The sequence below is a fragment of the Stegostoma tigrinum genome, chromosome 24 (genome assembly GCF_030684315.1).
Source record: "Stegostoma tigrinum isolate sSteTig4 chromosome 24, sSteTig4.hap1, whole genome shotgun sequence".
In the NCBI taxonomy this organism is placed as follows: Eukaryota; Metazoa; Chordata; class Chondrichthyes; order Orectolobiformes; family Stegostomatidae; genus Stegostoma; species Stegostoma tigrinum.
The window spans coordinates 22,833,521-22,859,304 of NC_081377.1; positions in this window are offsets into that span (position 1 = coordinate 22,833,521).

Genomic DNA, 25,784 nt, shown 5'->3' on the forward strand with positions numbered 1-25,784 from the left:
GCTTCCTAGTGAGAAATGATCCTGTGAGAGTCACTGGCTTGCTTCCATAGTAATTTCACTGGGTAAAAACACTTCTGAGCTGAGGAAACACACTTGGTCTAAAAGAACCCAAAAGAGCAGAGAGCATAAGTGTTGCCAGGGAAAGAGGAAAGCAAGAAATCAAAAAAACAAAAATTGCTAAATGAAAGATACTAAGAAGAATAGAAATGATTTTATGTTGCCTTTTTATGATCTTCTTTTGAACATCACACCATTGTCACTGCCCGAAAACATGAATCAGCTGAAATAAAAACAACTACTCATATTTATCTTCAAGTTTGTAAAATATCCAAAGGCCTTTCTCTGGATGGTTTTCAGATAAATCTTTCCCTGCATTATAAACTGCAGAGTTAGTCCAGATATTGAATCTGATGACTCTTACATAGTGCTGTATATCCTGAAAGATATTATGAACCAGGATAAACAATTAGAGGGATTTTCATAAATATTTTTCTATAGAATATAAATGACCACTTAATATTCTTAAGCCATTTCACATACATAAAAAAATCATGAAACCTGCTGATAAGTTTTTCGATTTAAACGTGAATATTTATCAATATATGAGATTTATATAGACAATGTTGTGTTTATTGTCCACTCAACATGTGATCTTAATTTAATGAACCTTCCTGCTTTCATGCTTCCTGCCATACTGACCTTTCCTTCAAATGCCCATCTAATCTATTCTTAAATACTGATATTGTAGAATGCAGATAACTCATTGGGCAGCAACATGGAACACAACAAACTAAACAGATTATGATGACATAACAGTAGTTTCGGCTTCATACAAAGATGCATTTTCTGTTTTTATTTAGAAGCTGGCTGATCTGGTGGATATTTCCAGTATTAGGATAGATATTGCAGTCTGGTTAAAGTACTGACAAGTAATTTTTACGTAATCTGTATTGTATAAAATGACACAAATTAGGTTGCAAATTATACCATATATAGGCCTTCTGACTTGTTTCTGAGTTGATATAAAAGAATCAGTGAAGTCTGTGAGTGAATCTGTGCTTTCTGAGCTAAAGATAATGGAATTGTATGATCAAAATCTTCAAACTTTATCAGCAATATATTTGAGGATCAAGTTGATAATCCACGTCTTCACAAGGCAAAGTGCTAAAGTTAGCTAAAAGCAACATTGACCATGTTAAGTATTACCACACAGGCTGAACCTCAATCACACACCTCTGTATACTATTAGTGACTAAAAGTGCAATCCAAATGAAGGGAGAAGAGAAAGTGTAGGAATATTACAGACATTCAGAGGACCCATATTGGAGTGAATACTGTGTGGGCATACCTCATTCAAAAGAAGTTATTACATGTAATAGTGATGGCTCAAGACCATCATTTTAAGCAATGTCATATGATACATAATGTCATCCACCATGGACCTGGCTAGTTCAGATGGCTAGATGGCTAGGGCTTGGTTCACAATAACATGGGGTTGATCCCCGTTATGGCTGAGGTGAGCCTACTTCCTTGTGACCTTCCAGAGAGTAGAAGGAAATGGCAAGTTAACATGCCAAGGAAGCACTGAAGATGAAGTATCAGCAGATGATCTGAATATTCCACATGTGTAACTTTTTTTACCTACATTTATGGTAAATACTTGCATTCTATCAAAACTCTGATGCACAAATAATTAATTAAGTAAGAAGCCTATGACTAATAAAGCTAATCTTTAGCAGATCTTACAAGCAAACCAAATGAATTTCATATTAATTATGGGTAAAATCAGGGCCACACGATTAAATTTAACTGTGTACATTTTAAAAATAATAAATTAACTAATTAATATCAATATCATCTTCCCTACTAAAGGTGGATGGAAGAATGTTTTATTAGTCTGTTTACATGTGAGCAATATCTCTCAAAAAAACTATGCGATTTCAAAGAAATTTAGGACACACATATGACATGAGGAAGAATGAACTTATTTTTGATGAAGATCCAAATCTGAGTGCTCGAATCTCTTAAAGATTCCATCTGTTACCAATGGGAACTAGGATGATTTTTTTTTTCTTTTGAAGATATTGCTGATTGTTTTATAATATTGTTGATTATCTAAGCTGCTGTGATGGAACTTGTCACATTGTCAAAATGTGAGCAGAGTTTTCAGAGCATTTTATCAAATCTGAAGTTGCTTGAAGCATCCTCAGTTATTGCAGAGTTTTAGCACAGAATATTAATTATCTTGATAGAAAACTCTGTGTAAATATTTTTCAAATGATGGTTTTAATTAAAATGCTTGATCAGATATAATGCTGATAGATACAACCTTCCTTTGAATGTGGAAAATAATAAAGGCATCCAGAGCATTAGCAAACTGGTTTATTTGCCATACCGGACTTCAATTATAACATGAGAACATATGAAAGCACAAATAAAGAAAAGGCTAATGAGCCCTTCGAGCCTACTACTGTGGGAAAAATAAATTACCCCTTTGAAAGTTTAAAAGATCACACCAAAAGCTCCTTTAATGGCTGAGTGCATTTATTCAGATCATAACTGAGCTGTTAAGTCCAGGAAAGAAGCTTCCTGGTTCAATCCCCTATCTGTGTTCTTGGCATAATGGCAGCGATCGATGCGATTGATAAATACATTTAAGTCATGTATGGGAAAAATTGTACTAGTTATTGTATATTTACAGAATCAGTCCCATATTAAAGCTGTAAACTTATATGATATGGACACATGATGTCCTCGTTTGAAATTTCTCTTTCATGTTTTTCACAAAGGTGTTAATCCATTTATTTCAAATGAGATAATAGCTTGGATTTTGTTGTGATAAGCAATGGTGAGGCCATCAGCATTTGCCATTACTACTCCATAGAAGCTGCCAACAACTGCTGGAAGTCACACATGAGCAGCGAAATCCAGAAGATTCCATCAGTGCTTCCGTACTTCTGCAGAGAACATATTGTTTAAGGTCCCTAGATTGCAACTGATACTGATGAAACTTTCCCTTTTGCATTAAATGTCTATCTGTTAAAAAACCTTTGAAAAAAAAATAAATGGGTGTATCTGAGTTTTAACAGTGTTCAGAATTACTGCCATTCATTTTTTGGCCCTGCAAAACAAACTTTATAATTATAGCATGTCATACCTATCCATTATGATCAAAAATACCAAGTATTTTTAAAGTATTTTCTTAAAAATATGTTCGTTTATCATCCTTCAGTTTCCATCTTAACCCTGTATGTGTTTGTCACGATTATTTATTTGGCTGTCTGCTAAATTTAGTGAATAGTGAAGTTTGATCAATGCATTTTACGTCCTGCTTTGTTGCTTTTGTTGTAATTGGCTACTCACCCTGGTTGATTATATTGTAATTGCTTGAAGCCTGGTGGTATTCTTACTTGCCAGATTCAAATTAACTTCAGGAAAGGGGGAACCCACGCTTTAGAGGTAGTTAGAGCTTCATGAGCGACTTTCTTTGATACCAGGAGTTTGTGATATTACTATGCAGTCAGCTGCAAAATATAGACAAATATCTTCTTTCAAATAGTAGAAAGATAACTTCCAGAAAAACACATGAAGAAGTTATACACTCAGATCCCATGGGATAATATATCTTAGCCCATTGGTGATTTCTGATTAAATGTGAAACACTTCTGATGTGACAGATGCTGTCTGACCTGCAGATTATTTCCAGGATTTTCTTTTTCAGGTTTCAGCATCCACATTATTTTGGTGAAGTACAGTTGAAATGTAATCCCTGTTTTAATGTAGGAAATGTGGCTGCCAATTCATGCAAAGTAAGTTCCCACAAACAACAAAGTGATAATATATTCTGTTTCAGCATGTTGGTTGGGGGAAATTTTTAACAAGTACTTTATGAAAATAGAGATAACAAGGTGTAGAGCTGGATGAACACAGCAGGGCAAGCAGCATCAAAGGAGCAGGAAAGCTGATGTTTCGGGTCTGGGCCCTTCTTGGGAAAAATCCTTCTTATGAAAATAGTTGTCTTTGCGTTTGTGTTGTGGCATCTTTTATGTCCATCTATGACGGATATTGGACCCTCAATTAATGTCTCATCTGAAAGATGACATTCCCATCAGTACAGCAGCCTCTCAGTACAGTAATTCACTGATTAGGTCAAGGAAGTCTTCACATACAAAGCTTTTAAGGTAACTTTCAGTATAAGACTAGAAGCAATGTGCTGGAGGTTTCAGAGCATTTAATCAAGAAGATAAAGCGTAGAAGTTAGAATGTTTTCAATGTGATGCCACCAAATATCAGTTTGGAGATTTGGTTCTTGGGTGAATAGAAATCCCCAGTGATATCCTAAACTTTGGAAACGTTTGTATTGTAAACAAATTAAAAAACAGTAATTGTATTACTTTTAATTGTGGAACATTCAATATAAAAATGAATCTTATTTTCTGCACAAAAAATAGCCATCAAAAGAAGTATTCAAAGCGATGAGATACACCCACATTGCTATTTGCATGATTGAATTCATAGATAGCGTTGGTAACACATAGAGAGGCACTGAATATGAGGAACATGAAGGATCAGCTCCTTTTGTGTCTTTCATCAGTCAGCACGCTCTTCCCTTGCAGGTCTTCAATATAAATGTAGTAGCTGGACCATAAAGTTACAAACCATTCAATAATCTGATTGATGGACTGTTTGATTAATTTCTGGTAGTGTGATCACCAACAAGTGTCCAACAAATGCTGCACAGATGTAAAGAGACAAATGTTCTATCTTGACGAGAAGCAAACCTGCTAGATGATTTTCCCCATTTAAGAGGTAACTGTGAAGATAAAATATTTCAATGGGTTTCTTCATTTCACTCTGATTGACTGTTGTTGAATTTGAGTAATTAGCTGTAATTAGCACTCTCATTCCTAACCATTAAAGACTGAGTAATTAAAGACTGAGTTTTAAAAGACAGCTGACTACTGAAACAATATGCCAGGGAAGGAAATTATTGCACTTAGATGGCACTTTTCAATGTCTCAGAACATCTCAAAGCACTTTAGTCAATTAAGTACTTTTAAAATTTAGTCACTTTAGTCTTGTAGGTATAATGTTGTAATGTACCAGTAATAATGTTGTAATATAGTGTCAGTCTCCAGAACTGTAGATATTTTTCTCTCATTGCAGACCTGCCTGAGACATCAATAATTTTGGCTGTTTTCTTTAAACTAGAATTACTTAGATCTACATATATTTTGTTACTCATGTAGGATAGACGATCACCCACACAAGTGAGTGTTTTAAGCAAATGTACAATGTTCTTCCTCATTAACTTTTTTCATCATTATTAGTATGTAGCCTGTTCTGAGTAACCAGGGAAGACAGTGAATATTTTCACTTGAGTAGCAACTTTTTGGAGATTGAGAGATCTGTGTAAAATTGCTTTATAAATATATAGGTCATAGTGTTCCTTTTCCTATGCAGACTAAATGTTATTGACTTCATGAAATAGGTATATAGCAAAGCCAAACTGATAGTTTTAGGTCTAATCGAATCGTTTGTTATATAAGTGTTGCTATAAAATCTTACATTATTGTGTGACAACATGCAAAGCAAATGAGCAGCAAGCAAGCACAAGCTGCTTGAAAATCCAGTCAGTTTTTATGCTGTCTCTGTTCTCTTCCCCAAAAACATAATGCCACAAGTTATACAATTACTTTTTAAAAAATCCTACCGATGTATGTTTTTTTGCCTGTCTGTATAGGATTCTGGATTTCTGTCTGCCTCTCTGTTATTCTGTATTTTCCTATCTGTTCTTATCACTGTTCCCTTTGTTTATGTTTCTCTCCTTGCTAGGGCCTGAACCGGGAGAGGCTTTAGAAATCAGTTTCCCTATGAGCTTTGCGCTGTCTCTCTCTGGTACAGATTGCTCAGCAAACAGTCCTCCTCCACAACTAACTGTGTTTTCATTTGTTTCAATTTCAAAAGATAGAAGTTAGAATCCTACAGTTTAGTAACATCCTCCCTAAAGTGTCTTGCCACAGCAGAATCGCAAAATACGTCCAATTAGCAGAGAGTTTAATCAAAACCATCTCTGACATCAAGGTCTTCTCAGAACTGTATCCTATCGTATATGTATCTGCTATCTTTGTGTAAAGTGATTAAGGTATGTGAAAAACATTGGCAACCTTGTATGCAGCTGGAAGAATATTTTCAGTGCCAGTGACAGTTAATAACTCATTTTGAGCACTGTTAGTTCGCTTACACTGAAATTTACTTATTTTGCACCATTTGCAGCCTAATACATCAAATATGAGTCATCCTTTTACCTTAATAACCTAAAATATACCCCATCAGGGATTGGAGAACTATACTGAAAGCTCTAAGTGGAGAGCATTCGGAAATGCAGGCTCTGTTAACTCAGGCAACTGAACAATGGTAACATAAACTGAGAAGTTGTCATTGGTAACAAAAGCAAGAAGAAGCTTACCATGGTCACATAACATTTCATAATGAGCATTTTAACACAGATGTTCACCTATTTGTTTTAAATACGTTAAATTAGCAGGTAGATCAACGCCACGTGTAAGTCCTGAGTGTTAGTCTGGCTTGATAATCACAAATTCTGAGGTTAGGATAACCCCAAAATGTATTTCAGGTAGGAGAAATCTCTAGTTAACTCCTAGATTATTGAGCTTCTGCACCCAATTCCTCTCAACGTTTCTGGCAAAATATAACTTTTAAACTTTACTTTGAATCGTTTCAATGGCAGAAGCTATTACATTATTATCATTATTTTTCTATTTCAAACCAGTTAAGTTTTGTAATTAACTGCGTAAACTAAAGTTTGTTCCGTATTGCTCACTACTTTTGGAAAATAAATGAAATTAAATTGCTGATATAACACAGTGCGAAGCTAGATGAACATAGCAGGCCAAGCAGCATCAGAGGAGCAGGAAAGCTTGATGTTTCAGGTCGAGATCCTTCTGTTTTTTTTCTGAAAAAGGGTCTCGACCCGAAATGTCAGCTTTCTGCTCCTCTGATGCTGCCTGCTGTGTTCATCCAGCTCTATACCATGATACATCAGAGGTGTTTTAGTGAAATCACAATATTTTTAAAATCACCTCTTTCAGCCACTGTCAGGCAACCTCTCGCATATGCTTGTTACCACTTGTCAATATTTGGATTAGTAGCTCTGGTTATGACTCAAGTATTATATTCCAAGATCTTCCTACTCTGATACCTTCAATACATTACCACTGAGTATATTCTACATCACCTTTACCTTCACCGAGCTCATCATTTTACACTTACCTGCATTTTCCATTTTTCTGCCAGTGGACCAAGTATCTCAAAATCTTTCGGGGGCTGTATTCTTTTATCAGTGCACTCATTTTGGTCTTCTCTGTATATATAGGCAACATTCAATTGACTTAGGGTATTTCCACAAGGGTAGACAATAATGGTCCAGTATCACTGCTACAATGCAACACCGGTAGCCACATTCCATCCATTTTCTTGACTCCTTATTTATTTCTTCCATTGAGTCATCTTAATGCATGGTAGGGAATATTTGAACAGTGATATTTTCCAAATATAAATAGTCCCCAGTGTCTAACAGTCACCCATAAAGTTGACAATTTAAACATAAAATCAAGTATAACCTCAAAAACAGACTTCTACTTCATACTTCCCACATCAATGTGTACCTTTCAAATAATTTCTTATATACAACGCTAGCACTGTTGCAAACTAATCTTGCACAATATGACTTAGAGGTTTCAAATTAGGTGATTCCTGTTTAACCTTATGAAGACAGGAGCTATGTTTATCACATTTTAGCCATCTAATCTGCTGTTATTGTGAAGATATCTGGAAAATATTTGTAAGTGGGTCTACAGCCACCTATGCCTTCTTGGGGATAGTGTCTTATCTGCCAAAGTGTCTGCAATCTACTTGGCACCTACTCTTCATGAGCCAAAATGATCACTCCCTTGTAAACAAATCACCATTTCTAACATGTTTGAGTTCTGAGGAAGGGTCACTGTATCTGAAACGTTAACTCTGACTTTTCTTTCACAGATGCTGCCAGACCTGCTGAGGTTTTCCAGCAACTTTGTTTTTGCTCCTGATTTACAGCATCCACAAGTCTTTTGATGTTTATCATTTCTAACATTCCTCCTCCCCTGTCAATACTTGCGACAGTGCATAAACAATTTAGCAATATAGCTGTTCCCACATACAAACTCTTTTCTCATTTTTAGTGTCTTGTTTCCTTTTCTTTTTTCTTCTAACATGTTTGAAGAAGGTGCTACCATTTTTTCAGTATGTTTGCTAAAATATTTTCCTCATGTGTATCCTTTGCATTTCCTTAGATTTTTAGCTGGCATTTATAGAGCTTTTTAACCTCTCCAAAATTGAGTTATTGACTAATTTGAATACTTTTTCCTTTCTCATAAGTGTATTTTGAATCTACGAGTAAGCATTGTGTGTTTTATTAATTTTATCCTTTATTCATTTTAGCAATAAATACTTTTTACACTTTCATCATATTTTTAGAAACCCTATTTCTCACAAGTCATTTTTGCTTTTCTTAGTGTTAGTTTGTTTCAAATTAAAGCTCTTTAAAATTTCCATTTAATTTTTCGATCTGTTTTTGCCCTGTATGACAGCAATGTCATTTCTTGATCCAACATATTCTTTTCCTGATATCCCATTACATTAACTAGCTAAAATCAGTCCCAGGACTGAACTCCCTGTTGTTGTTTTTCTCATTTGCTGTCATAGAAACAGATCCTGCATCACTCCAGAAATTTACACTTACAACTGGACATTTTGTATTAAGTATTATAGCGAATGTTAAAAGGGCCTGACAAAATTGCCTTTAATTGACATGCTGCACTAATCACTGTTTTATTACTTCCCAGAAAACTTGACTGAACTCCCCGGTTTATCCACAAATATGTCAAACTGACTAATCCTATCTGCTGTCCTTCAATTCTATCTAAATCAATGCTTCTTTCATCCTCCTTACTTTCAATTACATTGAGTTGATCCCTGATAGATGCTCAATTCCACATCCTGCTCTCCTATCGTGCAAAAGATATGAAGACCCTGTGTTAATTTCTTTTTACTCCTTTCTTTTTTAAATAGCCCTATTGTATTGTTTCTCGCCTTTCTTACAAAGGCATCCAACGCTTTATTTTTAAATTATTTTTATTAGAAAAGTGATGCTCCGGTTTAACCTTTTTGTAGACAACTTTATTATTCCTTTTTAATTGTTGTCCTAGGTTTAAATCTCCTTCCTTCCTTTCCACTGGTCTCCAATATTTTGTTTTGTAAATTAGCATGAGAGTCAGTGGGGAGGTCTACATCTATTGATCATGCTGAGCTGCCCTTTGTAAAGTGGTAGTCAGCTACATCTTTGAATCTTCATTGTTGTGGTATTATCAGCTAGGATGTTTCATGATTGTGATCCAGCAAAGTTGCGAATGGCCAATATATGACCCTATATCAGATAGTATGTGTAATGAAAGAAAAGTTGTGGACGGTGGTGCACTTAGCTGTCCGCTGCCTTTCACATTCCTGACTTTTGCCTTGAGGCTGGTAGTTAAGGAAATTAGGAGGTGAGTCATTCACCACAAAATATATAGCACTTGACTATTCTTGCAGCCACAACATTTATGCAGCTAATTCAGTTAAGTTTTTGATTGATGCTGACTCCCAGTTTATTGATAATTGTACATGTGATGATGATAGTGCTGCTGAATGTCAAAGTGAGGGCAATCAGAACCTCTGTTGTTGAAGTTGGAACTTGACTGGTGCTTGACTTGTGTGAATGCTACTTGTTACATAGAAACACAAGCTCAGACGTTGTCCAGGTCTTGTTCCATACTAACATAGATAATTGTTCTGTGTGCTAACCTGAGGAATTCCTGCAGCGATGTCTAGGGGCTGAGTTAATTGGTCTCCAACAACCACAACCATCCTCCTTTGTCCTAGGTACAGCTTCAATTAGCAGCCTTTTTTTTGTCTAATTCCTACTGATGCCAGTTTTAATAGGTTCCTTAGTGTTTTAAATTCAGGAGCAGATAATCTCACCTCATCTCTATAATTTAAGATCTTCATCGAAGTTTGGATGCAGGCCATAATGTAGCCCAGCACTGAGTGATCCTGATGAAATTCAAGCTGAGTTTCATTGAGCAAGTCATTGATGTGTAAGTGCTGTGTAATAGCACTATCTGCAACACCTTGCTTCATTTTGCTAATGATTAAGAATGATCTGACAAGGCAGCAATTGGCAACACTGATTATTTTGGACATGACACACCTGGACAATTTTCACTTTATTGGGTAGATTCTCAATTAAAGGTGTTGTGGTACAGTGGTAGTGTCCTAATGTCTGAGTTAGGATGCCCATGTTCAAGTCCTATCTGCTCCAGAGGAATGTAATAACATCCCTGAACAGGTTGATTAGAAACGTACCGAAATGTCAACATTGACTATATTTGACTAGCTTAGTTCAAGACAGGGTCAGTTGAAGGTTGGCATTAACCACATAAATTATTCTGCAAAACATTCCAAAGAGATTCTAGCTGAACTCCTTGTCTATTTAAATCTTGTGTTTTAATGCTGTAATTTTACAACTGACACCAGTAATCTGTTTTCCTGACTTTACTCGAGGAAACGGAGTTTACGTATTGTTGACAGATATCCAGGCACTGAAGAAGCAGTTTGAGTGGTCACCTCATCAGGCAAGGCAGAAGAAGCAGCCAACAACTCATTGTGCTTAACAGGCTACCAGGACTAAGTGCATTTTTAATAACTGGCTGGTCCCCAACTGGATTGCATTCTTGCCTGGGTCGATCGGGAATCTAGGCTGAGATACTTCTGAAAGCTGGGAGGTTGACATACCTCCACGCATTCAAGGGTCCACTGGATCCCAGGTTGATGATGAGGAAGCACCTCACCCCCAAGTCCCCCTCCTGTTTATGAAAATACTGTACAGTTCAGATTTCTATTGGCTTATTGCCAATGGAATTGAAGTGCTTGGAAATTCAAACAACTGCAAATATATCAAGTCATTTCAGAGCTGAAATCCAAGTCAGGTCTTACACTTTGTGAACACTCAGCAACCTTTATAATATTATTTGAGTGTAACTTGGTTTTTCTCTCAAACTTGTAACGTTGATGACAGCCAAAACAAAACCACAGTATTTGAGGATTTGATTTTCAAATAGCTAGATTTTAAAACTCTATCATTACAATTGAATTAAAGGATGACTACCAAAGTAAAGCTGGTCAAAATTGTTAACATTTGCTTTCGTTCCTCTTTCATAATTATGTCCAGTCAGATCATTCAATTGTATTTTGGAAAAATGTTTTTTTTAGCATATGTTAAACGGTTTGATGCACTGTTCCACTTATAACTCTTAAAGAAATGCGGCTTTAATCTATGTTTTTCTTTACGTTTTTTTTAAAACTTCTATTTTATACCCTTGTCCAGACCACGCATTACAGCAACATTCTGATTACTTCATCGAGGAATTCAATTTAATCTTTTCTTTCTGGGCTGTAAAGCATAAACATCTATCATCTTTCCTCATCACTTATTTTTGCTGACTTGGTCCAGCAATGCATGAGCATAGCCTTTGGTAAGGGCAATGGACTTGTTTCAGGAATTCTCACTGTTTTGTCTCTTCCCCTCATTTCTTTCCAGCAAAGAATGAGAAATAATGAGACATAACAGTGGTGTGTCAGAGGCTGTGCAGTCAACAAGGGTACTAAAGTGGGTTCTAGAGGTGTCAATGGCAGGTGGGGTTCTTCAGCATCAGCTCTGAAGTCCTGTGGGCTACACCACCAGCCTTCCTCACTCAGAAAATTTCTACTTGGTGCTGATCCAATCCTAAAATCCCCCACATCCCGGCTTCTGCTCTTGGGAAATTTGGAGGCCAAGCTGAGGGTGTAACAACTAGAAAATAGGAACATAGGAACTTGGGAACAGAGGAACAAGGGCAGGGTATTCAATCCATCAACCCTATCTGACATTCTCGACCAGGTTCAATCACCTCCCTTATACTACTTTCTCACATTACCTCCACGTCCCATAATGTTATTAGTCTCTAGAAATCTATAAATCTTTGTCTTATACTTTTTCAATGACTGAGATTCAATCTTTCCTTAGGATAGAGAATTCCATCAATCCTTGAGTGAAGAAATTCTTCCTCGTCTACATCTGATGTGACCTGTCCTTTATTCTGAGATGATGTCCCTAATTGTGCACTCACAAGCCAGAGATAATCTGTATCAACCCGTCATGCCATCACTTCATTTTCCGACAACTTTTGGTATAGGGTGAGAGAATGTGGAGTGTGGTATAATCATGCCAGCTAACAAACTGTATGAGATGCTGCTCACGGTATAGTGTCTTGGTACTGTCCTCTTTCAGTGTGGGAGATGACAGAGCCTACTCTGGTAGAGGAAAACCACTTCTTTGTCTAACTAGAAGAGTCTCTTATAGTTAACTAGGTACAGTTTATTGCATATTAGCAACATGTTATATCAATATACAGACATTATTACAGAAACTATGAAGTGGATAAACATTAAGGACTAAACTCTTTTGGGAGTCTAAGCTGTTCTGCTCACAAATCTACATGACATCATTGTGGATGATGGTTTTGGCATTCCTCAGTATTAATCCTTTCAGACCCAACTACACTAAAAAAAGAGACCTCTTCCTGACAAACAACAGTGACTGCAAAATCATCAGCAGGCAGTGTAGCAGAGTGGGAGGCTGTTCTGAATGCAGATATGCAGAAAAGGCATTGGCGAAAATAGCCACTGGAACACGAACATATTCATCAGGCAAGAAAACACTACCTCCAACTAGGCAAGGACTGATGCCAGAGATGCCTGTGGATGACCTGGGAATTGGATTCCATGACCTATCTGATTGTTTACCAAGATGTCCAGCTGGAAGAGAGTCTATTTCCTCAAGGTTACAGTTGTGCTCAATTTCTGTGCCATCGGCAGCTTCCAGGGTGTGGTGTAGAACATAGAACATAGAACATAGAACAGTACGGCACTGTGTGTGATATTTCATAGGATAGCACACATAGGGGCTTAAAGGGGGTGTCTGATGCTTTGTTTTATTAGGTCAATGATTTCATCTACTAGTGGAGACAGTCAGTTGTAAGGTCAGCCATTTTTGATCTTATTGTTGGGTTTTCTCAAGTGTAAAGGGTCATTGACTGCACTCATGTGATCAGAAAAACCTCTGGAGACAGCCAGCCATTAGTGTGAATCGTAAAGGGCATCATTCCAATATTGTAGAACGGGAGTGTGCTCAGAAAGCTGCTACTGCTCACCCACAGTGTGCAGCTCATGGCTCAGCAAGCTGCTCCAAACTCCAGGCCAGGTTGCTGAATGGACCTTGGTGTCAAGGGCAACCACCTGTACTGGCTGCTTGAAGTCTGTGAAAAAACTCCAGAGTGTAACCATAGAAATAGACTCATGTATCCAACAGAGTCATCATTAAACACACCTTTTAGTTTGTTAAAATCTGCTCCTGCTCTCTTATCTGGCCTGGAAGGCCACTGGAATACATACTCCAGAGGGTGTGATGAATAGTGGTGTCTGATACGCACTGTGCAACCTGGGGCTGCAATGTGGACAGATGCTGCAAGGGAAAGACCATGAAGAAGATCAGTCTTCCTGAGGTGAGGCAAATTTTGTGGAAGGTGAGGAGGAGCCCATAGATCCAATTAAGCCTTTCAAGGAAGTCAGGGCCATGGAGAAACCCAATCGACACAAGGGCCACACATCAATGTCCATCGCTTTATTGCCAGAGCACCTGAGTACCATTGCTTTGCTGGGCTATAAATCTAACTGTGCAATCCTCCCTTGCAGAACCATTTCCAAACCTGCATCCTTTACCATCTGGAATAGTATGGGGAGCTGAGCTCAGTTAAACACTGCATCAAGTGAGTGCTGCTTTCAAGGATATTTTAAGGATGCGTATATCTATGTAAGAGCCTCCCATGCCCAGAACACCATTACCATGTGACTTAAATAAAACTACACTCGCCTCATTTATATTCACTGAAGATTAAATAGGTCAATCTTCTTTGTACTGTATGGATGAGGGGCCAATTTTGCCACGCTCACTATTTTATGTTCTTTGCAGAAATAACAATTCACATAAACATTCACGTAAAGAAATCCAGCGCATTTCACTCAGGATTACCATCAGTATCCCTAATATCTTTCTAGTCATCACACTGTCAGAAACATATAGCATTTGTTCTGATACTATGATAGGCTGCAACAAATCACAACAATTATGAATAATCACAAAATAATGATTGATATCTTTCATATATTTTCTGGTGCAACCACAATGGAAAGGTCAACTTGCACTTATGTGCCTGTAATTATTAAAGTTTTCTCTTCGTCCATCTGGGTGAAATTACATACTGAGGTGAAGGCAGTCTGATCAGTTTCATTTTGTCGTGTCTTGGATGATTGAGGCAGGCATCCTCTAGGGGCATGGGGCCTTGAAGGCTCCAGCCTGCTCAGGATTTTCTACGCAGCGGTAGGGGTACTGCCCTTGATCTTGCCTGCTGGTGGTGGTGGAATCAATCATGGAGGGGATGAGGAGATACCACAAATTGTAGCAGAGTCCTAACACGAAGGCCCCAGGGTCTGTATAGTGTTCACTAGACTGTCCTGCCAAATCTATACCTGAAATCGTCTGCTGCCCATGTGCGTGGAACTGAGCTGATGGAAGTTGACAATGAGCTGATGTTGAGGGTCCTTCTTGGACAGTGGCTTTTTCTTCCTCAGAGATGGATTGAACTTGTCTTGGCTGCTGCCTGATCATTGTATGATTGCACCTTGTAGTAGAGATCAAAAAGACTCTCATTAGACAGCATTTTGAGCGCACAACATCTCACTGCACCATCCTTTGCGCCCACTTTCTCAGCTCAAATTGGTTGTTTCATCCTCCCTCTGCCTGACAGTCCAACTGTCCCCATCCACCATGGATCATGATCCCGCCTCACCAATGATTTCAGCAGCCTCCTCCTCCATTGGTGTGAGGACCCTCTGTTGTTCTACACACCAAAGTGCAGAGATAATGACACATCAGTGATAATTTATCCCCTTGTCTGTCTGATTACACATACTGTCCTGCCATGCTTGTGCAAGCAACAAACATTTGAACCTTTGGCCTCAATCATCAGGCAGCAATTTATTTCATGTATTTACAGTTCTGTCCTTGCTGCTCAAGATTCATACACGTTCCTGATGACTCTATGAGAGTCTCTAGTTGAACTTGTGACACTGTTGCTCACTTTTGCAGATGGAGTAGGTCATTCATTTGTTTCCCTCACTGCATCCTGTTTTGGCACATAAGCCCATGTTGGCTCAGCTACTCTATTGTCTGTCTTCAGGCTGCCCTGGTCAAGTGAGAAAGCCCGCCTATACCCATCTTGAGGGATGAGCAACACTTGTCTTTCCCTAATGGCCCGGATTTAAACCTACATAGAGGCATTCTGGAAACACAGGGCCAGTCAGCTTTGATAGTCAGACATTATTGCGAAGATTCTGCTGTTTTCCAACAGTGGTGCAGAGGCCTGGCAGTGATATACAATCTCCCTCTTTGAACAGGTGGCTCTTTAATAGGTTGAGCGTAGATGCAGCATTCTCAGCTGCTCATGTGTTTTCCATGCATGCTGCTGGAGTTTAGAAATATTCATGTGAGAAAAGACTAAAAAACAGAAAATGGAAGTAGGGCGCAGTTCAGCTTATGATGTCAGAAATTCTATGCTGTTGACAAGATTCAAGCTAATGCCTTTATCCATACCTAGGCACTGCAATAAGTGATAAGACAGCTCTCTGATATATGATAAAATAAGGTTACATTTATTTGGAATAACCTCAGTTTTGATTCCAAATGAAGCTATCATTGGAGATGTCAATACTCAGGTGTTCTAAATTGCAAGCTGGCATTCACATAAGTTGTTAATATCAATGTTCCTCATATGTCAGAAAATAACCTCTAACTGTCTCCGGAAATGACAACGTTTCAAACATACGCAGAGTTCACAATACCCTGGGTGACCGAATGCCTAGGACACCCAGTTTTGAATGAGTTAATATTTATCCCATGTTTGATCAATGCTCCTCCCTTTCTTCTTGTTTGTGCAGTTGCTAGGATTCCTCCTTGAGAATAAACTCTTGGGAACACTAGGATCAAATCATCTTCCCAGTAATGGATGTGTGCAAAAAGAAAACATAGCCAACTTTTACTCCAAGTGCTTCTGTGGGAACTCAATATAATTCTCCTTTTATTCTGCTAAAGAGATGTTTTCCCTTTTTAAGTAACATTATCTTTAATTTCTAAAATCAAACTAAAACAAAAGTCTTGCCAGCCCTGCTAAAATCTACATTGAATTTTTGAAAGTATTCCCCATGTTTTGAAATGTAGAATACCTGAGGGAACATTCCATACTTACCTGCAATGAGAAAAATTATATTCTTGAGAAAATGTTGTAAGGCTGCTGTATAGACCCCTTGCTGCTGAACAATGAAATGAACAAACTATGTTAAGTTTAGGGATGTGTGGTAAATCATAGACTCGCCTTATTTTAATGTTACTGTGAGAGTTACTCTTGTTTTTTGAGACATTTTTACTGGAGAGAAAATATTATTGTTAATCGTTGCTGGCGTTAGAGTATCAGATTGAGGTTATAGTAGTTGAGCTATCCATATCTATTAGGAGATCGTAAACTCTGCTTCAGATGGTGTTATCTGTCATACGATCTGTTGCAACACACTGATTTTAGACTTATCAGGGTTATCCAGATTTCAATACACACATTCTCACCCATGAGTTGAGCTTGGATTTTTGTCAACTTTGGATCTAAAGTGCTCGATCACATAATACTGCTAAGCAATGAGTCCTGACTTAAAACTAAAATTCCATGCACCCAATTACTTTAAAAATATACTGCCAAGACTTCAAGAATAGTCTCCCAACTTTTATTCTAAAATTTTCTGAAGACAGCGCCTAAAAAGATCAAAGTTTGTGCCATTCCACTTTGAAGCACATGTTGTAGAACTCACCAGGAAGCAAGGTGGATTTGGTTAATGCTATCTTGCCAATAGTATAACTTGATCCATAGGAGGAAAGGGAGGAGGGAAATGAGATCAAGCAGAGCATCAACAGTTGTCCATGCAGGTGAGAGGGATAGGAAAGTGAGATGGAACACTCCCCCACACTTCCCTGTGGGATTCAAGATGTACACCCTCCTCTGGATTTTCACCATTAAAGTGTTCCTTCCAAAATCCTGATTTCAGCTGCCAATTTCACAATATTTATATGCATAAGATTAAGAGGATTCCAGTACCTGCATTTTCTGCTATTGGTATTTTAAAGAGCTTGTATGATTGATACTTTTATTGGGCTGAAGTGGAAAGGGTTTTTTTCTTTTAAGTGAGTCACTGTTTTTTTTCAAAGTTCCTCTTTACATATTTTATTTACACATAGTGTTTGTTGGTATGGAATTGACATGACCTGGTATGGGAACAGGGGCCACAATGAATTGTGGGGATATGGAGAGGGCATGGTTGATTCTTAGACTCATAAATGTGTACAGCAGACAGAGGCCATCTGGTTCATTGTTTCTGTGCCAGTCAACACCAATTCCATTTTGCACTCTTTCACCATAGCCGATGACATCATAAGTGAATGTCTAAATATTATGTTAATAGGATATGGGTTTCTGATTCAAACGCCCTTTCTCAGAGTGTCTTTCAGACCCCTACCACTCTCTGTGTGAAGAATATACCCTCAACTGACGTCTTAGCCTTCTTCCTCTGACCTTAAATCTGTTCCTTGGTAAAAGGCCCCCCTACCAAAAGAGTCCTTACTATCCAACCTACCTATACCCCAAATAATCGTATATACCTCTATCAGATCCCTTCTCAACCTTTGCTGCTACAAGGGGAATGCGCCAACATGAGGTGGTATGAGGGTTGAGGGCTAGAGGGCCTTTCCAATTTGGGGCAAAGATACATTAAGTACTGAAGCCTTAGAACAACCTACCTCAAGCAATTCCCATGGTTTCTTCTGAACATTTTCTAGGGATGTCTGACTTGACTACATACCCTCTCTACAATGGAAATCCCATTCTTATTGCCACTTCCTCCCTGAGATAGGTGCATGGAACCAGGAATTTTCTTGACTCTTGGTACTCAACTCGAGGCTTACTATCCAGGCCTCAGTCCCTTGGTCATCCTGAAATGTGTTACTGTGTGTCAGTTTAAACAGGCCGCCTTTCAGTAAATTGCAGGGATGGTGCCCCCATGTCATGCTCTATTAAGTTTCTGACAAGTCCAGACTGGAGTGTGAAATTGGCATGAATCTGTTTTAGAACCTTTGAGCAACTTCAAATTATGGCAATCTACAATTAGGACTAAAATTGCATGTTAAAACCGGACTTTCAAACTCATTAACAATAATTTAGTGCCTGCTTTGCCATTTCATCAGATCAACATACCCAGTCATGCTCCCAACTTAATCACTGGGAAAGGATTTCCAGAGAAACATATAGAAACCACCCTCAGAAAGATCTTCCCACTGAGTTTTAATTTATTTTGTGGTATATTAATGAGGAAACAAAAGTACTCAAAGAGATTGTGAATTAGCTGCTGGATTCATTTGCCTTCCACACGACATAATTGTACTACAGTAATGGGATCCTGCAATTAAATGAAACTGGAACATTTAATGGCATCTCTGTAAATACCAACAGGTACCATGGGAATGTGCCAAAAACTACTTTCATGGGTTAAACACTAAACATAGTATCCATGTTTATTTTGTATTAAGTGTCTGGGAGTCGTTTGCAACATCAGATATAGTTTTCAGGATAGCTCAGGATTAGTGAGTAATAGGCAGCCAATTCACATACAATTAGTTCAAGTTAATAGTTAAAGAAAAATCAATATTTTGGCAAAATAAAGAAAATAGTTGTCTATCAAAGCAATCAGTACTTGGGATTACAGTGTTTGTTTAAAGCAGTTAACCTTTTGCCTCATGGGGTGGCAGTTTGACTAAGATCTGATATAATCAGACATGAAGTCTGTGTGGTATAGTGCAGTAACAAGCAAGCAGAGGGTGGAATTGAATGATTGCCCAAGCTGAACTGAAGAGATTTCCTACACTACTTACAGCTGTACCTGTATTTGTACCAAAGTGATACCTGAGTACCGGCTTCATTTTTTAACATGCAAAACTGATTAGATAAATATGGAGACCATCAACCTGGCTTCTGTTAGATTTGCAGCAAAAAACTGGAAGCTATTTCACTTCTAGTGCAACTTTGGAATTGGCAGAGGAGTAATTGAACATTTGTTTTTGCAGGAAATGCTAACTACTCCATTATGCCATCATATACAATGTGATGCATGTGGGCAAAGCTAAATGCAAAAAGTTAACAAGTTATTTGTGACCACAACAGCTAGGAATGCAGGTCTGCATTAAATATCCAGGGAGCACCATAACCGGTACATTCTGGACCACCCATAGATGTCGGACTGTTTCAAGGTACCTCAATCTGTATAAGCATGGTTGCTAGGAGAAAAGGGACACCCTTATGTCTGGTTGGTAACACTTCCATGAAATCCTCAGATGCCACTGAGAAGAGATACAATACTGCCCACTCTTCGACCAGGACTGTTGTGGGCCTTCTGACAAGAACGCTATGCTTGGGACGGTCAAGCCATACAACGTAGTACATGTCAGACAGATTGCTCCAATATCATGATGGTGGGCAATGCCCTCCACAATCTCAGACACCAAGTGGAACATGTGTTGTCAGAGGAGGAGATGCAAGAATGTAAAGAAACGTCTGGGGAAGAAGATGAGGATAACGACCCTGAGATGGGTCAGGTGGAGTGTTAAAAAAAGGGAGACAGGATGTTCTGAGCCAGAACAGCCAGAAAGAACCTTACCGTGACTTATCTCCACGATAACTGAGCATCTTTGGGAATGTTTCCACTATGTTTATTATTTTGTTAGCACAGTTGGCTGTAAGCTCTTTGTTTACTGTTTGCCAAATTGCATAAGCATTAAACAGTATTAAGGATTTATTAATGTAATAAAATGTTTACAATTAATTTCAAACATGGCTGTGATCTTTTCACTCCTGTGAAAGCTGAAGTTATGTATATAAATTTTTCCCCGGACTAACATTTGTGCAAAGCCACAATGATTTCAGTGACTATGCAGTCTTGCTAAAGTGGTCCTTGGTGTCAAAAATGTATGAGGCACAATTGAAAGTCCACTCCCTGCTGAGTGCTCTCACTTTGTCCCATATTGTGACATCGTTCCCTATGAATGACTACCCTTGCAGTGCTGCAGGATGCAATAAGTCTTCACTGTAACATTGCAATGCCCGAGCATCCTGAGAGACAATGTTACCAGTGCTAGGTTTTTACTTGTTCCCTCTATTTAATTTAACACTTCCTTATAAATTGACATATAGTGTAGCTATTGCACACTGCATACCCTAAATGTTGCAGTGTGACATTGAGAACATTTCTGTCCTAGAGTCTGTAGATATATGACATACTCTGCCATCACTCCCATTGGTTGCATGTTTGGGGTACAACAATTGCACATCCCTGGCCTTAGCTCCTCCCTGAAAGTATTTGAGTATTCCTGAGAGTAATTCCCAATACCTTCATTGTAATGCCCAGCTTCTTGATGTGTGGAGCACTTACTGCTGAGGCAATCATTCATCAAACATCTTGCTGATTAGGAGGGAATTTCCAAACTGTGTATTGGAATGCAACACATCCTTTTCTGATCGTTTACTTTGGAACACCTTCTCGTGTCCATTGGGAGAATAAGAGAACAACTGCCACTAGAACAGAGCAACTGAATTTATACTTACGGATGTGCAGATTATATATTTTATGACTCGATGCGGTTGGTGTTCCCCAAGTTATTACGGTCCCAGGTGAGAGACCCCAAGTTGTTAAGCTCCTGAGTGAGGAGGGATGAACTGGCTTCCCTTGTTTATTCATCCATTTCCTTGGTTTGTAACAAAAATATTAATTTAGAAAGGATCTCTCCTTTGTGTATCCGTTTCTCCAGAACCAGACGAATTTATATTTTCAAGGAACCAATTTGATCAGTGTTCTAGAGGTAACAAAAGAGTGAGTTTATTCACTGCGAACCACAAAGAAATAAAAAGCACACATGCATATAGATTAGGAATAAGAACAGAGTCCAAAAGGAGAAAAAATATCAAAAGATTTATGAATAAATCCCTATGGGTCATTTGTAAAAAAAATAGGCAGTTGGACATGGATAGTCGATTTAGGATTCGAGGTGTTTCAAATTAATTGCAATTCCATTGTCCTGTTCCAGGAATTCTCGTGCTTGTCTCTGCCTAACCTGTCCCAGGATCTTGGTGTTATCCCAGTTGAAGTCGTGGTTGTCCATGTGGAATGAGATGAGTGAGTATTGGTTGTGTCTTTTTGTAGCCAGTTGGTGTTCATGTTCTCTTGTTGTTAGTTTCCTTCCTGTTTGTCCGATGTAGTGTTTCTCGCTATCTCTGCAGGGCATCTTGTAGATGACATTGGCACTGTCCTTGGCGGGGAGTGGGTCTTTAGTTCGGGTGAGCACTTGTCGTAGAGTTGATGTGGCCTTGTGTGCCACTCTGGATGCCCAGTGGTTGTAGAAGTCTTGTGGTGAGTTCTGACATGTTCCTGATGTAGGGTAGTGTGATGAGTGTGTCGGGGTATGTAGAATCTTTCTGAGGTTGTTCCTGTAGGCATCTCCTGACCCAGTTCTTTGGATATCCATTATCCTTGAACAGTTGGAAGAGGTATTCCTCCTTCTCTTGGTGTAGTTCTATGAATCCATTGTCAGGACAAACCCATCTGGTTCAATAATGTCCTTGAGGGAAAAAAATCTGCTATTTTCACCTGGTGTGACCTACATGTGACCCCAGAACCACAGCAATGTGGTTGACTCTGAACTGCCGTCCGGGCAATTTGGGATGGGCAATAAATGCTGCCTAGCCAGTGATGCCCACATTGTGTTAATGAATAAACAGGAAAAAAAAAATGACTGGAAGCTATACCTAAAGACTATAAAACTTTTCAAAATATGTTCTCTGTGTAGTTGGAAGAAACAGGGATATCATCCCTCTGCTGACTTCCTTAAATGTATTTATTATTGAAGGCTGATGTTGTTTAGGATTGAATGGATGACTTACAGACACCAATAAACACAACTAAATCAAGAGGATGAGGTCCAAGGACAAACACAACCCTCAGAACTAACCATTCAGCTGGCTATTGCTGTACCACTGTGAATCATGTATACTTTGGGGCAGGATGAAATTCATCCCCACCCTTTTATTACTTTCCTTTTTGTTAATGAGACTTTTCATAAGCAAAAGGTCAGATCTTTAATGTCCATATCTGACAAATCAATGGAGTTCAAATGACAGGGCATCATATTAAAACTGTACTGTTTGTGTTCTGCGCCTTGAGTACTTTGTCCAATGTTAGTAACAGACATATGCCTAACATTTACAACATGGTAGCAGAGTAAAGAACATCCACAAAACTGGTCATTCACATCAAAAGAGCTAAAGAAAAGACAGAGTGTCACAAGACTGGAATAGGCCTAAGAATGAGGCAGACAACATTGTGTACTGCTTGGCTACTGAGTACAAATACAAATGAATTCAATAAGAGGTATTCTGAGACTTGAAACTAATGTTAACATGCACTTATAATTTCCTGGTTAAGATGGGGAGGTGTGTTACATCAAAATATGGTTGTTGGAACAATGGTCGGGACATAAGTAGGCATTCAGTGATCTAGCAAAAGGGCATCAGAGATAATGGGAACTACAGATGCTGGAGAATCTGAGATAACAAAATGCGGAGCTGGATGAACATAGCAGGCCAAGCAGCATCTTAGGAGCACAAAAGTTGATGTTTTGTGCCTAGACCTTTCATCAGAAAAGGGGGATGGGAAAGGGTTCTGAAATAAATAGGGAGAGAGGCAGAGGCAATTTAAAGATGGATAGAGGAGAAGATAGGTGGAGAGGAGACAGACAAGTTAAAGGGGCAGGAATGGAGCCTGTAGACCTGAGTGTAGGTGGGGAGGTAGGGAGGGGATAGGTCAGTCCAGGGAGGACTGCAAAAATTCCATCTGTTCCCAGGATGAGGCATTCCACTCCCGTACATCTCAGATGTCCTCGTTCTTCACGGACTGCAACTTTCCCCCACACTGGTCAAGAACGCCCTGGACCGTGTCTCCTGCATTTCCCACAACTCATCCCTCACACCCCGTCCCCGCAATAACTGCCAAAAGAGAATCTCCCTCGTTCTCACATACCACCCCACTAATCTCCAGATACAATGCATCATCCTCTGACACTTCCACCATCTACAATCCAACCCCAACACCAAAGACATTTTTCCATCCCCACCCTTATCTGCTTTGCGGAGGGACCACTCACTCCGTGACCCCCTTGTCCGCTCCACACTTCCCTCCAACCCCACCACACCAGGCACATTCCCCTGCAACCGCAGAAAGTGCTACACTTGCCCCCACACCTCCTCCCTCACCCCCATCCCAGGCCCCAAGATGACTTTCCACATCAAGCAGATGTTCACTTGCACATCTGCCAATGTGGTATTCTGCATCCGCTGTATCCGTTGTGGCTTCCTCTACATCAGGGAAAGAAGCGGAGGCTTGAGGACCGCTTTGCAGAACACCTGCACTTGGTTCGCAATAAACAACTGCACCTCCCAGTTGCGAACCCATTTCAACTCCCCCTCCCATTCCTTAGATGACATGTCCATCCTGGGCCTCCTGCAATGCCATGACAATGTCTCCCCAAGGTTTCAGGAACAATATCTCATATTCCGCTTGGGAACCCTGAAGCCCAATGGTATCAATGTGGATTTCACCTGCTTCAAAATCTCCCCCTCCCCCACTGCATCCCAAGACCAGCCCATCTTTGACCCACCTCCCCCTCTCTCCCTATTTATTTCAGAACCCTCTCCCATCCCCCTTTTCTGATGAAGGGTCTTGGCCCGAAACGTCAGCTTTTGTGCTCCTAAGGTGCTGCTTGGCCTGCTGTGTTCATCCAGCTTCACACTTTGTTATCTAGTAAAAGGGTGGTTTGTTTTTAGTTTTGTTCATATCCAGTTCCAAACAGCAGTGATACGCTGCTGCATGAGTTTTTATTCTAAGATCATAAAAATATCTGAAATGTAGGGTGTATATAGTCATCTATTGGCACATAAACTGTACATATGTGCGTTAATGATAACAGACTGGTCTCGAGCTCTTAAAAATTTGAGTCAGAGAAATGTAAATTTAAAGGGGAATGCTACACTGCTCAATACACATCTATAATTGACCACAGAAGTTTGGATCTTTGGGAATGATTTTGATGGGGCCAGTGATCAAAACAGGATATCAGAAAGGATTGCAGGAGTGCACACGAATGAGATCTGTGCAAAAGGAAGAGGAAGGAAGTACAATCAAATGGAGGTCGAAAGTTAACCGAAAGACAGGAAGTTAACAGTTTTGCCTCCTGTCAGTTGGGTGTGTACTTCTTTGGGTGTGAATAGACCTTTGCTCTGTTGACTCGTGCCAACCCATATTCCACCGGCGTCATTCAGTTGCTGGAGCTGGGCGCTGAACTCCAATCTTTCTCCTCACAGTTTCCTAATCTGCTCTATTACAGCATGACATTTCCTGAACTGAAAGAGCGCATTCACATAAACAGATAAATCATTCCCTATTATTACATCCGAGATTGCTGCTGCAAGCAACGAGACTTCTGAACACACCGCAGAGGAAGAGTCTAAAACTTCCTTTATCCTGCAATTTAGAATTCCTTACTGGTAATATTCCAAAAGATTTACAGCCTGGACAGTCCAAGGATAAAAGCAGAAGACAAACAAAAAATGGTTAATGAAAATAGAGCAAAGGAATGAAAATAGAACCAATTATAGGTATATGGTAGTTAATGGGAAACAAAATGTCAGCAAAAAGAGATTAGCAGTAAATTCTCCTGACATGATCAACCTTATCATTTTAACTGTTAATGCATTTCACAGAATTGAATTAGGGCAGTTTTGGGTCTAGAAGTGCAAAGGTTGACAGTAATATTGTTCCAGTGTAGGGATAAACAGATTCTAGCTGGAGAGATGTGGCAGGAAGCTAACTGCAACTCAAGGTAAGAGCTAAGTTCTTTCAGTTTTCTTGAGGGCTCCTATTCCCGGTTCAAATGCTCACAAGTAGCCGATTTCAACAAGCAAGCTGCCTCCGTCATCCAATGAGAACACAGCTGATCAAATTCTGGCCTTAACTCCAGCCTCTTGCTTTCCCCTAAAACCCTCAACTCCCTTGTTGATCAAAAATCTGCCTATCTCATCTTTGAATATCTTCAACGCACGAGGCTTCATTTGGAAAGAATTTCAAACTGTAATGGTCCTCTGAGAGAAAAAAAGCAAGTCCGTCTCATCTCCATCGTGAATAGGAGATCCCTTACTCTTAAACTATATACCCAATGCACCCTGGGCAGCACTGTGGCTCAGTGGCTAGCACTGCTGCCTCACAGCGCCAGGGACCCTGTGTTTGATTCCACCCTCAGGCAGTTGTCTACATGGAGGTTGCACATTCTCCCATTGGTGTATGGGTTTCCTCCGGGTGCTCCAGTTTCCTTCAAAGTCCAAAGACATGCAGGTTAG